Source organism: Ambystoma mexicanum, chromosome 1p (genome assembly GCF_040938575.1).
Source record: "Ambystoma mexicanum isolate Mex_15411 chromosome 1p, UKY_AmexF1_1, whole genome shotgun sequence".
Lineage (NCBI taxonomy): Eukaryota > Metazoa > Chordata > Amphibia > Caudata > Ambystomatidae > Ambystoma > Ambystoma mexicanum.
The window spans coordinates 714367392-714380157 of record NC_090921.1 but is presented as its reverse complement, the minus strand read 5'-3'; positions in this window follow the sequence as shown (position 1 = coordinate 714380157).

Below are 12766 nucleotides of genomic sequence, written 5' to 3'. Positions count from 1 at the left end.
AAGTGTGCAGTTCCTCTTTTCCTTATGGCTCTTGCCAATACTTACTTTTTTCAGCTTCTACAATTCGCAGTTCTTTATATTCATTACCAATGCTTGTGATCTTAAGCTTACATGATTCACAGTTCCTTTGTATCAGGGAATGATTTTCTTTGCTTTCCATTCATGTGGCATTCACTCATTATTACTTTCCTTAGGTTCGGTATTCAAAACTTAATTTTATTCAAAATGAACGTAACCACAAATTCCCTGTTCACTTCCCTGCTGGGAATTTGCACCCTGCTCACGGTCTTCATATTCAGTTTCAAGTTTACTGGTTTTCAGGTGCTTCCGCAGCCTTCCCAATTTCAATACAGTTCGGTATTCTCACTCCGTTCATCAACTTTCACATTAACGTAGTCATCAAACATCAGTGTTTCTCATGTGGACTGGCAATCGCATTGCCTCCACGGCCCTTCGCTTACTCGCAAGTGCTCCGAGCTGCATTCCCAACGTGGCTTGCACCACAGCATTGCAGAGTCACTCAGCCTCACTTGACTTACCGAGTATGCTGCCTTTGTGTGCCCTTCTCCCCTCTGGATGGTATTTCGTGGCTGCTGCTGTTCCCGGCTCAATAGGCCCCTCTTATCGGGTTTCCAACGCCTCGGGCTCCTGGAGAGGGAGTCCTCTTGACTCTAGGAGGTCGGCACGCTGCCCGTGCACCGGAGACCTTTCAACAACACCCGCCACAATTTGCTTCCGCTGCAATGTCTCTGCAGCACCTCAGCACTTTGGACACGCACCTCCCTGCCTCTTCCTCCTGCTTCTCCGTCTGCAAGCACTCCACAGGCGATCTCCTTCTCCTTCCCTTTCTCTCCATTAGCCTCACCTGAGTGGGCCATTTATACCATCCCTTTGGCTTCAGATGCAGGCCATTCACATTGATTTTGCAACAGTCATGGTACTCGTCATCCCTTTTCCTCGTCCCAGTACTGAGTGGTGTTTGTGTATGTCTGAGTTAATAAAAATTGGATGTATGTTCCTATGTGGTCTCTTCCTTGTCTCCGTACCCTAATGATATACATTGGGATGGTTTTCTCACACAATAGGGAAGGGATTGAAAATATGCCATAAAAGCCCGGGGGACATTTGATTCCTTATGAAAGGGAAATGGGTGATTCTTTCTCTCACCCAAAGGTGACTCCTTCCCACTACCCAAGTCTCCTCCCAGTTGGCCCTCCCTCGCATATCCACCCCCAGTATCAGGATCCAATAGCAATGGCCTTTCCCTGGCCACATGGGGGGGGGGATATTCGGGGGAAAGAGGTGAGGATGCCCTCAGATATCTCACAGTCCATATAAGCCTTCCTGAGAATCAGGAACATTTCTTGACTAAATGTTCTGTACAATTGTATAGGTAAACTATCCAAACCTGGCCTTTTACCCCCTTTCCTGACATTCATAGCTTCAAACATCTTTTTGTCAAGGAATTCACACTCCACAAACTTCATTTTTGAAATATCAAAATCCTGTAAAAAGGGCAGTATCTCTGACTGTTCGAAACATTTTCCTGAGGAATAAATATTCTCATAATAGATTTGAAACACCTCACAAATCTCCTAATTTGGTCTCCTCATTATTTTTCCCTCTCAGTTATCATCAAAACTTGTCTCTTGTCTTCCCTGTCCTTTACACGATTTGCCAACAAAGATCTTATCATCTCTCCATGATCCCAAAATACCTGTCTAGCATAAAAAATATTTTTTTCTGCATTGTAAGTCAACTTATAGTCGCGTATAAGCCTGGCACTTTGCACAGTTAATCTATTCGGGACTACCGCATCATTATTTTATACCCTCTCAGCTTCACAGAGACCTGCTCTAATAATATTTCCCTTCCATTCTTGTGTGTCGCATAACTAATCAATAACTAATAAGTACTGATTTATTCATTTGTAAAGGTCTCTATAAAGGCAGTATCAAACAATAATGATGTGTTTAGTCACCATCGCTTTCTACCTCTATGACCTGACATGTAGCTGTCTCAATCAGGGCATGATCCGATATAACTAAATTGCCTATCCCAGCAGAGACAGAATCTCCGAAAACACTTCTGGAAGCCAAAAATAGATACATTCTTGACAAAGGTCCACGAGGGGGTGAAAAAAAAGTGATTTTTAGAAGTGTAACAAGTGTTTTATTTGTGTAGCCGCCACATGTTTCAACCCACATGGGCCATTTTCAAGGCCATTTGATGATGGTTGGACTGGTACATGTTTCTATGTTGTGGTCAGGGGAATAGCCCCATGCACTGGTTAAGCGGAAAATCCACAGAATTTCTGAGTCTCCTTGTGGATGCACTGCATTAAGTAACTGAATGCAGTGCGGCTGCCAGGAGACTCCGACACAAGCCCTATTAGGCCTTCCAATTTACTAATTCTGTGTATTTTCCACTTAACCAGTGCACAGGGCTGCTCCCTCAACCAGATAACGATACAATGTTCATTCATAGGCATGTTTTGTGCTGCATTTATTGACAAAACTTTTGTCCGAAAAAACTAACTGAAAAATATGGGGGGTGGGGTGGCGGTGGTGGTATAAGGGCATATAAGGGGTACGATGGGGTGGGGAACAGGGAACAAATAATAGGTGAGGAAGGTTTGGGTGGGATCCCCAAATAATAACAAAATAATTCAATTTGTTTTTTTTCCATCAAAAATGTTTGTTAACAAATGCATAGAACCGACCACAACATAAGACCAAGTACCAGTTCAACCATCATCAAATCGCCTTGAAAATGACCCATGTGGATCGAAACACATGACGGCTACACAAATAAAACACTTTTTTATTTTGTTACACTTCTAAAAATCATGTTTCCTTCTCATCATTAGAAAGAATGTACTGTCATCCATTTCTCAGTACTTGGTGTGACTGTGAAGGATCTCCAACCCTACTCTGGTTTTCCCAATCCAGGACAGTGAGGCACTGTGATAAGAGCCAACAGCAAACACGCAGCAAGCTACGCTAAAATAATACCAAACCAGGCCCAGTTCTTTCACATTTCTAGTGCTCCCACCCCACTCAAGAGAAAAAAGTCCTCCATACATCTACTAAACCACAAGTATTTTGAAGACTTAATAATCTTTTCCTAACTTGATTATCCGAATAAGATCCATCTAAACTTGATTTATGCAGAGTATCATCTAATCTGGTATTAAAGTTCCCCAGTATTATTTCATGTTCCACTACATTCGATGTTAATTTATTATTTCGAAAAAAATGGCCTGGCCTATATTGGGAGAATACACATTTATCAAAGTCAGCTGTCTGTTATTTACAACCACATTAGCCATCACAAAATGACCCTCATAATCTTGTTTAAAGCTCTTAATTGATACTCATATCCTTCCTGAATCATATACAAACAGCCTTAGAACTACTTTCATACCAACTTCAGATCTCTCGATTAAATGTCTATATAATATAGTATAATATAGTATATAATCTTTATCTTTTTCCTTGAGGTGGGTTTCCTGAAGGAAAACTATATCTGCTCCACTTTTTACAATGTATGTTAATAATTTCCTCTTTTTCATTGGACTATCTGTACACTTAGTGTTTCCGCTCAATATTTTCAACTGAGCGGCCATCCCATGAGTCAAAATAAGTCAATGTCCAAAATCAATAAGTTCAAATGAGCTATAATTTTGCTTCTCAACTGTCGCTCATAAAAAGGACAACCATAGCAACCACAATGCGTAACATATGTTATAAAGATGACCTGCACAAAGAGAGGGCCAAACCCCAAAAAGTAAAGAAGATAGATAGATAGATTAGTGAAGTGAAGGCCCTTACAATGATCCAACCCATTATTATACCATACTAAAAATCCAAATATTAAACCATAAAGCATATAATGCGCAAGGTTTACAAACCGACCATCAATAATCGATCTAAAAGGTATTATTTTTTTAAAACATTTTTTAAATACGTTTATTGGTAGTTATGCATTATCACATTACAGAGATCAAGGAAAAATCATATTGCCAATTCCAGAGTAAACACCAACAAGGACTAGGCATCAAACATAGATTATCTTAATATATTACTCCATAAAGGCTGAAAGGCAATTACACATATCCTGTGCGGGCAGATGTGGCAGGGGCTTTACATCCCATCAGGGGGGCATCTCAGCAATGTCAGTCTCAATTATCTTCTGTGGGGGGGTCACTGGCGTGATATTTGAGTAATTTACGGACGTATTCTGATGGAACATCTGGAGCATTCATGGGGGCTTTTCGTCAAAGGGGCAGAACATCGCCAGGAGAAAAGCGTTCCACACCTCAATGTTCTCTGTGGGTTATCTAAGGCCCTTCCTCATTGCCCTGTACTACGTTACCATTTCAGCCGTGCTCCAAAATTTTAGGTCATTCGACCATAAATTATATGCATTGAGGCCATCCTTGTAAAGGATTTTCCTTCGTTCAATGGGACGCACACTTCGTCCTGTTGAACGAAGGTAAATCCTTCCTTTTTTAGCACACTGGGTTACTGCTTTGGTAGCCTGGGGTGCTAATGGCCTTAAGCCTCCGATCGAAGTGCTGGAACGGGGGTAACGGCCCGGAGCACTGCCTTCCCTTTCCATGGTGGCCATCTTTGTAAAGGATTTTCCTTGTTTCAATGGGACATGCACAGCGTCATGTTCAACAAAGGAAAATCCTTTTTATTTTAGCACCCTGGGTTTCCGCTTTGGTAGCCCGCGGTGCTAATTGTCTTATGTCCCCGTTCCAAGTGCTGGAACGGGGGGGATAATGGCTCAGAGCCCTCATTGTCAGTATCCCCCATTCAAGCCCTTGGAACGGGGACTTAATGCTACATTAGTAGTTACACTACTTGGCTCCATTTTACAATATGCTATCAATGTTTCAGGAAGATTGAAAGTATCATGTGTTAATGAAGTTATCCTGTCTCCCAGATATGTGTCTCCTTCCATATGATCCTCCTTCAAAATACCACCCCCAGGTTCTGGATCAGTTAGCGGTTGCCTTCCCTTGGCCATATGAGAGGAGATCATTACCAGGGTTTCGGTGATGAGTTCAAAGGATTCATGTCAGGACCCACTGACTGATGTTGCTTAATCACCAGAAAGTCCACAATGTCCATTAAATGATTGGCTTTCCATGACTTTGCCTGTGAAAAACTTAGACCTGGGAATGTGAGTACCCACACCTTGCTACCAGACCATAATAATCCTTAGTCTCAAGGTTTACTAGAGGCTATTTAGAGACTTATCATTGAATTAATTGTTCATGAAAAAAAAAATTCAACAGCTTTTGCTTGAGCGAATGTCAGTGTTGAGCTAGTCCTATAATTTGTTATTGTTTAAAACAGTATTATACCATTACTGTACTGTTTTTACTGCCCCCTCTGAAAATGTCGACTTTTTTCTTTTTACTTTGAGCCGCTTTACACCCCATATACATGTGCGGGGGATGGGTATAGTGACAGATTTATTATGTCTATTATGATGAATCCCATGATGTCATTGCTACTTCCGAAGGGGGATCCCGTTCCCATAAGGACAGGATGATGAGGCTGCTACTAAGTGGGTGGATCTCATGGGTCCAGTGATGACCATCCAGGGAGAATGCAGTATTCCCGCCTGAAACATGACCCTGGTACCTCTTTCCAAAGTTACCCCATCTTTCTATCCTATGCTCAATCACCTTCACACATACAGTCACATCCCATCTATTTTGCTAAGGCAACTCCAATAGAGGATACTGAGATGAGGAAGAGGACTAATGAGTCACAATCTTAATACTCGTCTGTACTGAGATGAGGAGGGAAATTGGAGCAATACTGGGTCCGCTTTGGAACCACTTTCAACATTCTAGTGGTTCATATGATTGGCAGAATGAAGATATAAGTACCAAGGAAGAACTTGACAGTGTTGTTGTGTATGTTCAAAAATAATCATCAATAGCCAGAGACTTATAATGCGGACCATTTCCTTTAATCATCTTTTCATAACTGAACTCCCAATATTCTAATCTCCACGTCCACATTCCATATTCCAAAATAGTGACATATTACTCTTCTATTTTCTGATAACTATTCACAATACAAACAACTCCCCCCTTACTTAACATTTAACTTACCATGTACCTATATACATATAGTCATTCTCAATTTCTTGGTTTCATCAAATACACATGTATTCTGTACTTACCGTTTGTTGACTTGACTAAACATCTACATTTGCTCAATAAGCCTATCTGGCTTACGCACTGTTCTGTAAGGACAATTCCTCCCCATTGCGATTTGAGCATCAGACCCCAGTTCTCCAGGCTTCAGTTCTCCACTACCAGGTTCAACTCCTTTGTCACCATTGACTCCCAGGCCTCCACCCACAGATCTCAAACCACTATTACCCTGACCACCTCCCGCATGTTCAGTCGGTTCCTCATTGCCCTGAAGATCCCCTAAATTCACAGAAAGACCATCCCACATCGAATTGTCATTCATTTCTCCATTACCACATCTTGATTGGCCTGAGTCATTATCAACCTGGTCCTCTTGAAACAACCTCCTAAAAAACGATGTATTCCTTGTGATCTCGTGATTGTCCTCATCAACTGCAGTGACCATAGGCCCCTTTACTTTTTTTTACTTTCCAAATCACTGGTTTATACCTCGAATCCAGCTTAGAATGTAATCTTTGCCGAACTAGCACCTTCTTATTGTTACTTTTGCCCCTTCTTTTATTATCAGTCCATTCCTTGACCGTCTTTCTCTTCACTTCATCCCGTCTTCTTATTTCATCATCTTCTTCCAGGGTACAATCATTCAGCTGTGGAATACGAGTTTGAGGTTTGTACCAAATCATTAGCTCAGATGGGGAACACCCCGTTATTTCATTTGGAGTATTTTGATAACTTCTGAACATTTGTGATACTGCTTGAGTCATTGCCACATTGTCCACCATAGCCTTTTGTCTTGTTTTCTTTAGATTAAGCATACATTTCTCAACCATGCCATTCGCTTGTGGCCACAGAGGTGTCATTTTCTGACGTTTAAATCCTAAATATGCTGCAAATCTTTCAAATTGATGTCCTTGAAAGGGAGGGCCATTGTCTGTTTTGACTATTTTGGGAATTCCCCACTCACTGAAAACTTCATCTAAACCTCCTACAACATGATGAAACGCTGTTGAAGTTACTTGTTTTACCAATGGAAACCCTGAATATTCATCCAATATCACCAGTAAATATCCCCCTTCTTTCAATGGTCCGTAGAAATCCATAGCTATTCTACTCCAAGGTGCTTCAGGCAAGGGAACAATGTGAAGTGGACAAGCATTACTATCAGGTGCAGTTACTTGACATGCAAAACATTTCTTCACAAAGTCTTCAACCATTGTATCCACACATGATTTCTCAACATTTTCTTTGTGTTCTTTATTCCTCTGTGCCCTTCATGTGCTAGTATCACAAGTATTGTTCTCAAACTTTTAGGTGCCACCAGTCTGTTTCCTCTCAACAGCATACCATCATTTGTTGATGTCAATTCTCCACTTCTCTTCGATATCCTCTGTAATTCTCTTACATCCACCTCCTTACTGAATTCCTGTTTTGATGGTATCTTTTTCCACTGACCAGCCTTGTCAACTTTACTGCTGCTTGAATTGTCAGATCACCTTTGCTCTTTTCAACAAACATTTCCTTTGATATTGTTGGTGGCAAAGCGTTAGCAGACAAATATGATACATAATTTTCCACCTCTTCATTTCCTGTCTCTGGATGACGAGATAAGTGATCAGCCAGGTTTGCTTCTTTACCAGGCTTGTGCACGATAATATAATCGTATTCTTGTAGTCGTATTCCCCACCTTTCAATTCGTGGAGGCATTTTTATTCTGGGATTTCCAAATAAAGATATCAAAGCTTGGTGATCCGTAACAAGTACAAAAGGTCTTCCTACTATGAAGTGATGACATTTCTCACGGCCCATACCGCAGCTAAACTTTCTTTCTCCGCTTGTGAGTATCTCTGCTCAATTTCATTCAAGGCTCGACTAGCATACATTATGACATACCTTTCTGGGTTTTTTGGTTCAACTTGTGCCAGTATTGCTCCCAATCCCACAGGGCATGCATCGACTGTAAATTTTGTTTCCCAATCTGGGTTATAATAAGCCAACTGCCGGCCATCAATAAGTTCTTTTTTATTAACTCAAAGCTATTCTTGCACTTTTCGTCCCACACAAATGCTGTTTCCTTCTTTAACAGTTGCCGTAAAGGGTCTGTTAACATTGCAAAATTAGGCACATAGTGGGTACAATACAATGTCATTCCCAGAAATAACCTCACTTCACTTACATGTTTTGGTGGCTGTAGATCAAGAATGGTGTTTACTTTGCTTAAATCTGCTCTTATCCCTTTTTCAGAGAATATATGTCCAGAAAACATAGACTCTTTCTGTTTACATCACATTTAGATTCATTTAGAGTTAGTCCACTATCTTGCAATGCCATGCACACTCCTTCCAATGCTTCATTATGTTCTTTTTGAGTGGTACCATATACTAATATGTCATCACTTTAATTAAATGTGTTTTCACAGGAGCAACAACTTTCCTGATCGCTTCTTGGAATATTATTGCTGCTGATGATATTCCAAAGCGTAGTCTTTTATACCTATATAAGCCTTCATGGGTCGCAAATGTGGTTATATATCTGGACTCGGGATCAATTTCTAGTTGGTGATATCCTTGATTTAAATGAAGCTTCGTAAACCTTGTTGCCCGATTTAATCCTATAATCATATCTTCGATGCTAGGTCCTGGGTGTCTTTCTCTCTGTATCGCCACATTGGGAATCCTCATGTCTACACTTAAGCGGATACGCCCATCAGATTTTGGAACCACAACTAGTGGCGACACCCATGGCGTGGGACCACTTTCCACCTTCTCAATTATGTCATTGTTGATTAACTGTCTTAGTTCCTCCGACACTCTCTCTTGGAGATGAAATCCTAATTTACTTGGATTTTGTGGCGTTGGCTGAATTTGTGAGTCAATGTGAAGATGTATTGCCTCTCCCTTTAACTTTCCTACTCCTTCTTCTTGATCACTTCTATGTTTGTTTCACTCTTCATTATATTTTGTATCTCTTGTCTTTGAGGTATACACTTTATCATCTCACTTTTATTATAGTTCACATTAATAATCTTCAAGCCTGTTGCAGTCTTGCAGCTGATGAGGCATCTTCCTTCCACAGGGCTTTCACTGACAAATATCTCAGTGGGCATGTGAGTATCCTTATGTATTAGATCACACATAAATTTCCCTTTCACCGTCAGTGGCTGTGTAGCTCCCCATTGAAATATATTAGCTCTCGATGCCCGTAATGGATATAATTGTCCTATTCCTTCATATATTTTGCTGCTCATCACGTTCACCGTGGCTCCAGTGTCTACCAGGAAACGTATGCTTTGATTTCCTAGATTTATAGTCACTTTTATAGCTCTACTTTCATTGGATACTCCATAGATTAATCCGACATATTCTTAGCCATACATGTCATAGTCTACATATTCCTCATGTGTATCACCATCCATGTTTCTTCTATCCTCTATTGGAGGGTTTTCATAAGGATCATTGTATAATTTATTGATGTAATTTTGACTCTTGTTTATTTGTGACAACGGTTTTTGTTCTGAACTTGTTTGTTCTGTTTGTCCAATCTCATCAATTTACAAAGCATCCATGGTCCTTACAAATCTTGGCCGAAAATTTGGTTGATTTGATCGAAAGTTTGATTGACTTATTCTTGGCTTGGCCTCGCCTCCTCCTTCTGTGTTTGTCCGTGTATTGAATTGTCTTTGATTTTCATACCTTCGGCTTTGGGTTACCTGTCCACTCAATCTCTGTGCTGGTGTCCAGGGCATTTTTTCTCTGCACATATTTTGAAAATGATTTTCTTGACCACAACGTAGGCACATGTGGCCCAGAGCTGGACATTGACCTTTGTGTGGAAACTCAAATCCACACCTGTAGCATTGCCTCTCTCCATAGCTTCTACGATTGTTATACCACTGAGGTTCGCCCGAGTTTTTCTTCTGCCACTGTGTGTTTTGCCTCTGACCCATGACAGCAACAGTGTCTATCCCTTTGGGATTTTCTAAAATGGCTGCCCGTGTATCCACCCTTTCATATATTCGTGCTAATTCAAGTACCCATTTCAAAGGAAGTGATTTTTTTAGCAATTGTTTTCTGAACTGTGAAGATAAGCAACCCTCAATTATTCTCAATCTGATTGCTTCATCATCATTGAAATGTGAAAAATCACAATATATGGCCTTTCTCCGCAAACGCAATGCAAAGTGTGCAATTGCCTCTTTTGGGCTTTGAGTGCATTGGTTAAAGATGTAACATTCATAATCTCTGTTGGGAGGCACAATGACCTTTGCATTTATTGCTGTTATTAATAATTGATATGTTGATCTATCTTCTGGAGGTATTGTCTTAATAACATTTTTATTTCTCTCCCTACTAGATTGGTGAAGATGTCTAGCTTGTTGACAGCATTTTGATTTCCTACTGCTCTTAGAAACTCTTCAACATCTTCCATCCACTCTTGCCACCTTTGTCCCTGATTTTCTTGAGTTTCTAGATCAAAGGGGTTAGGTTTCCTCAGAAAGTTTGTTTGATCTGTTGTTATGATTGATGGTCTTAATACTCGTCTGTACTGAGATGAGGAGGGAAATTGACAATACAACAAGTGTGTCAAGTTCTCCCAGGAGGAACTGCAAGAGCCAAATCAGGCCGAAAGTAGAGACGGGAGCTGACACCGTGCAGCAGAGGAAGGAACTCAGGGCTGGTCCAGGCTGGAAGGAATGTACGGCCCAGAAGCAGAAGAAACCTCCAGGTGGCCTAGAGAATGGGCAACATGAAGGCAAAAAAGCACACCAGCCCCAACGAGAAGAGACCTGCGGAGCTGCAGCAGGGGGAAAGAATCTCCTTGAAGGTACCAGAGCACTGCTTGTCATGTCAGCCACCTCGAGGGAACCAGCACTTGCATATGCCACGCAACAGTTTACGCCTGAAGCCACAGGGGCTCGGAAACCTCAAGGAGGGCACAGCAAACACCAGAAAAGCAAGTCTGGGACTCGCACCCAAATAGTAAATAGTACACAGAGTTGTACTAAGGCTTGGAAAGTACAGCAATTGCATATGCCACGCAACAGGGTACGCAGAAAGCCACAGGGACTCGGAAACCTCAAGGAGGGCACTGCAAACACCGGAAAGGCGAGTCTGGGACTTGTACCCAAATAGTAAATAGTACATGGAGTTGTACTAAGGCTTGGCAAGCCTACAGAAAGTGTGAATACCACCAGAAAGGTGAGTCTGGGACTCGCAACCACATCGTACAAGGACTTGTACTAAGGCTTGACAGGAGAGCGAAGCAAGTCTTCAGAAAGAAGGAGTAAAGCCAAAAAGGTGAGTCTGGGACTCACACCCAAAATCATCCAGGAAATCATATTAGGACTTGGTGAGAGTGAACCAGGTCTACAGCTTGGAGAGCGGGTATCCAAGCAACGCTTGGACATTGTATCACTTGGTGAGGTTAAACCAGGTCTTCAGCTTGGAGAGGGCATCAATGCAACACATGGACAATGCATCACTGGTGAGAGGGAACCAGGTCGGCACACAAGGGTCTAGGAGCCATACAGCTTGGAGAGAGCATCCAGGCAACAAGTGGACAGTGCATCACTTGGTGAGAGGGAACCAGATCTGCACTCAAGGGTCAAGAACCCTTCCAGATTGGAGAGAACATCCAGGCAAAGCTTTTCAACACAGAAACTGGCGAAGGTAAGCCAAATCTACCAACCAGGGTCTGACACCCCAAAGAACGGAAGGCAGGGGAAGGATAGACATTTATCGGACAGCCAAGGATTGGCTGTAGTCAGATAAACAGAATCTGACAAGGACAGCCTTTTTCCAGGGGAAGGGAGACAGCCCTCTGGATCCAGAAGAAACCTTCTTTTTGCTTAGTTATCTTTGTGTGTAAGGGACAGAGTAAGGATTTTGACACTGAACAATGAGACTTTTACTTTGGACACTGGTTATTTCCATTGAGGCAGGCAATACCCTCTTAGAGGTAAGACAAGTTGGTGTTTTAATTTCCTTTTGCACCTTTGAATAAAGGGTTATAGCCAATACCATGACCCCTCCATGTCAGAGTCTTACTTCTGCACCCTTACACTAGCCAATTTGATTATAAAGAAGTTTACTTAAGTATTTTTGTGACATTGTTCTTTAAATAAAAGGTTCTATATGTGTATATTAACCTGCTAAGGCCCCATGGCAGATTGCATCTATGTGCTACCATGTACCCTGCACCTGAGCATCCCACTTCTACAGATTAATGCCTTCATGTTCGGCTGTACCATCAAATGGTGAACCAAGTGTTCTTGTGAATCTTGTGTTCGGCATTAGATTAATAGTTGTGTATGCTGCATAAGAGACCTTAAAATGGATGCCTTTGCTGCCCCTATGTGTTCCTGGGACTTACAGATCAAGTCCTGGTGTCACAATCAGGCACATGACCTGAGCAGTGTGACTGAGCACAGCACCTGAGCAAGGCAGGGTGGGATCCTGGAAAGGGCCCGGTATGTACATCAGGACCCCAGGGTACACTACCACTCAAACCCCCAAATCTCATGGCTCCCAGAAAGCCTAGCTCATCTGGAAATGGGTGGAGATCCTTGAAGTTCCCTCAGACACT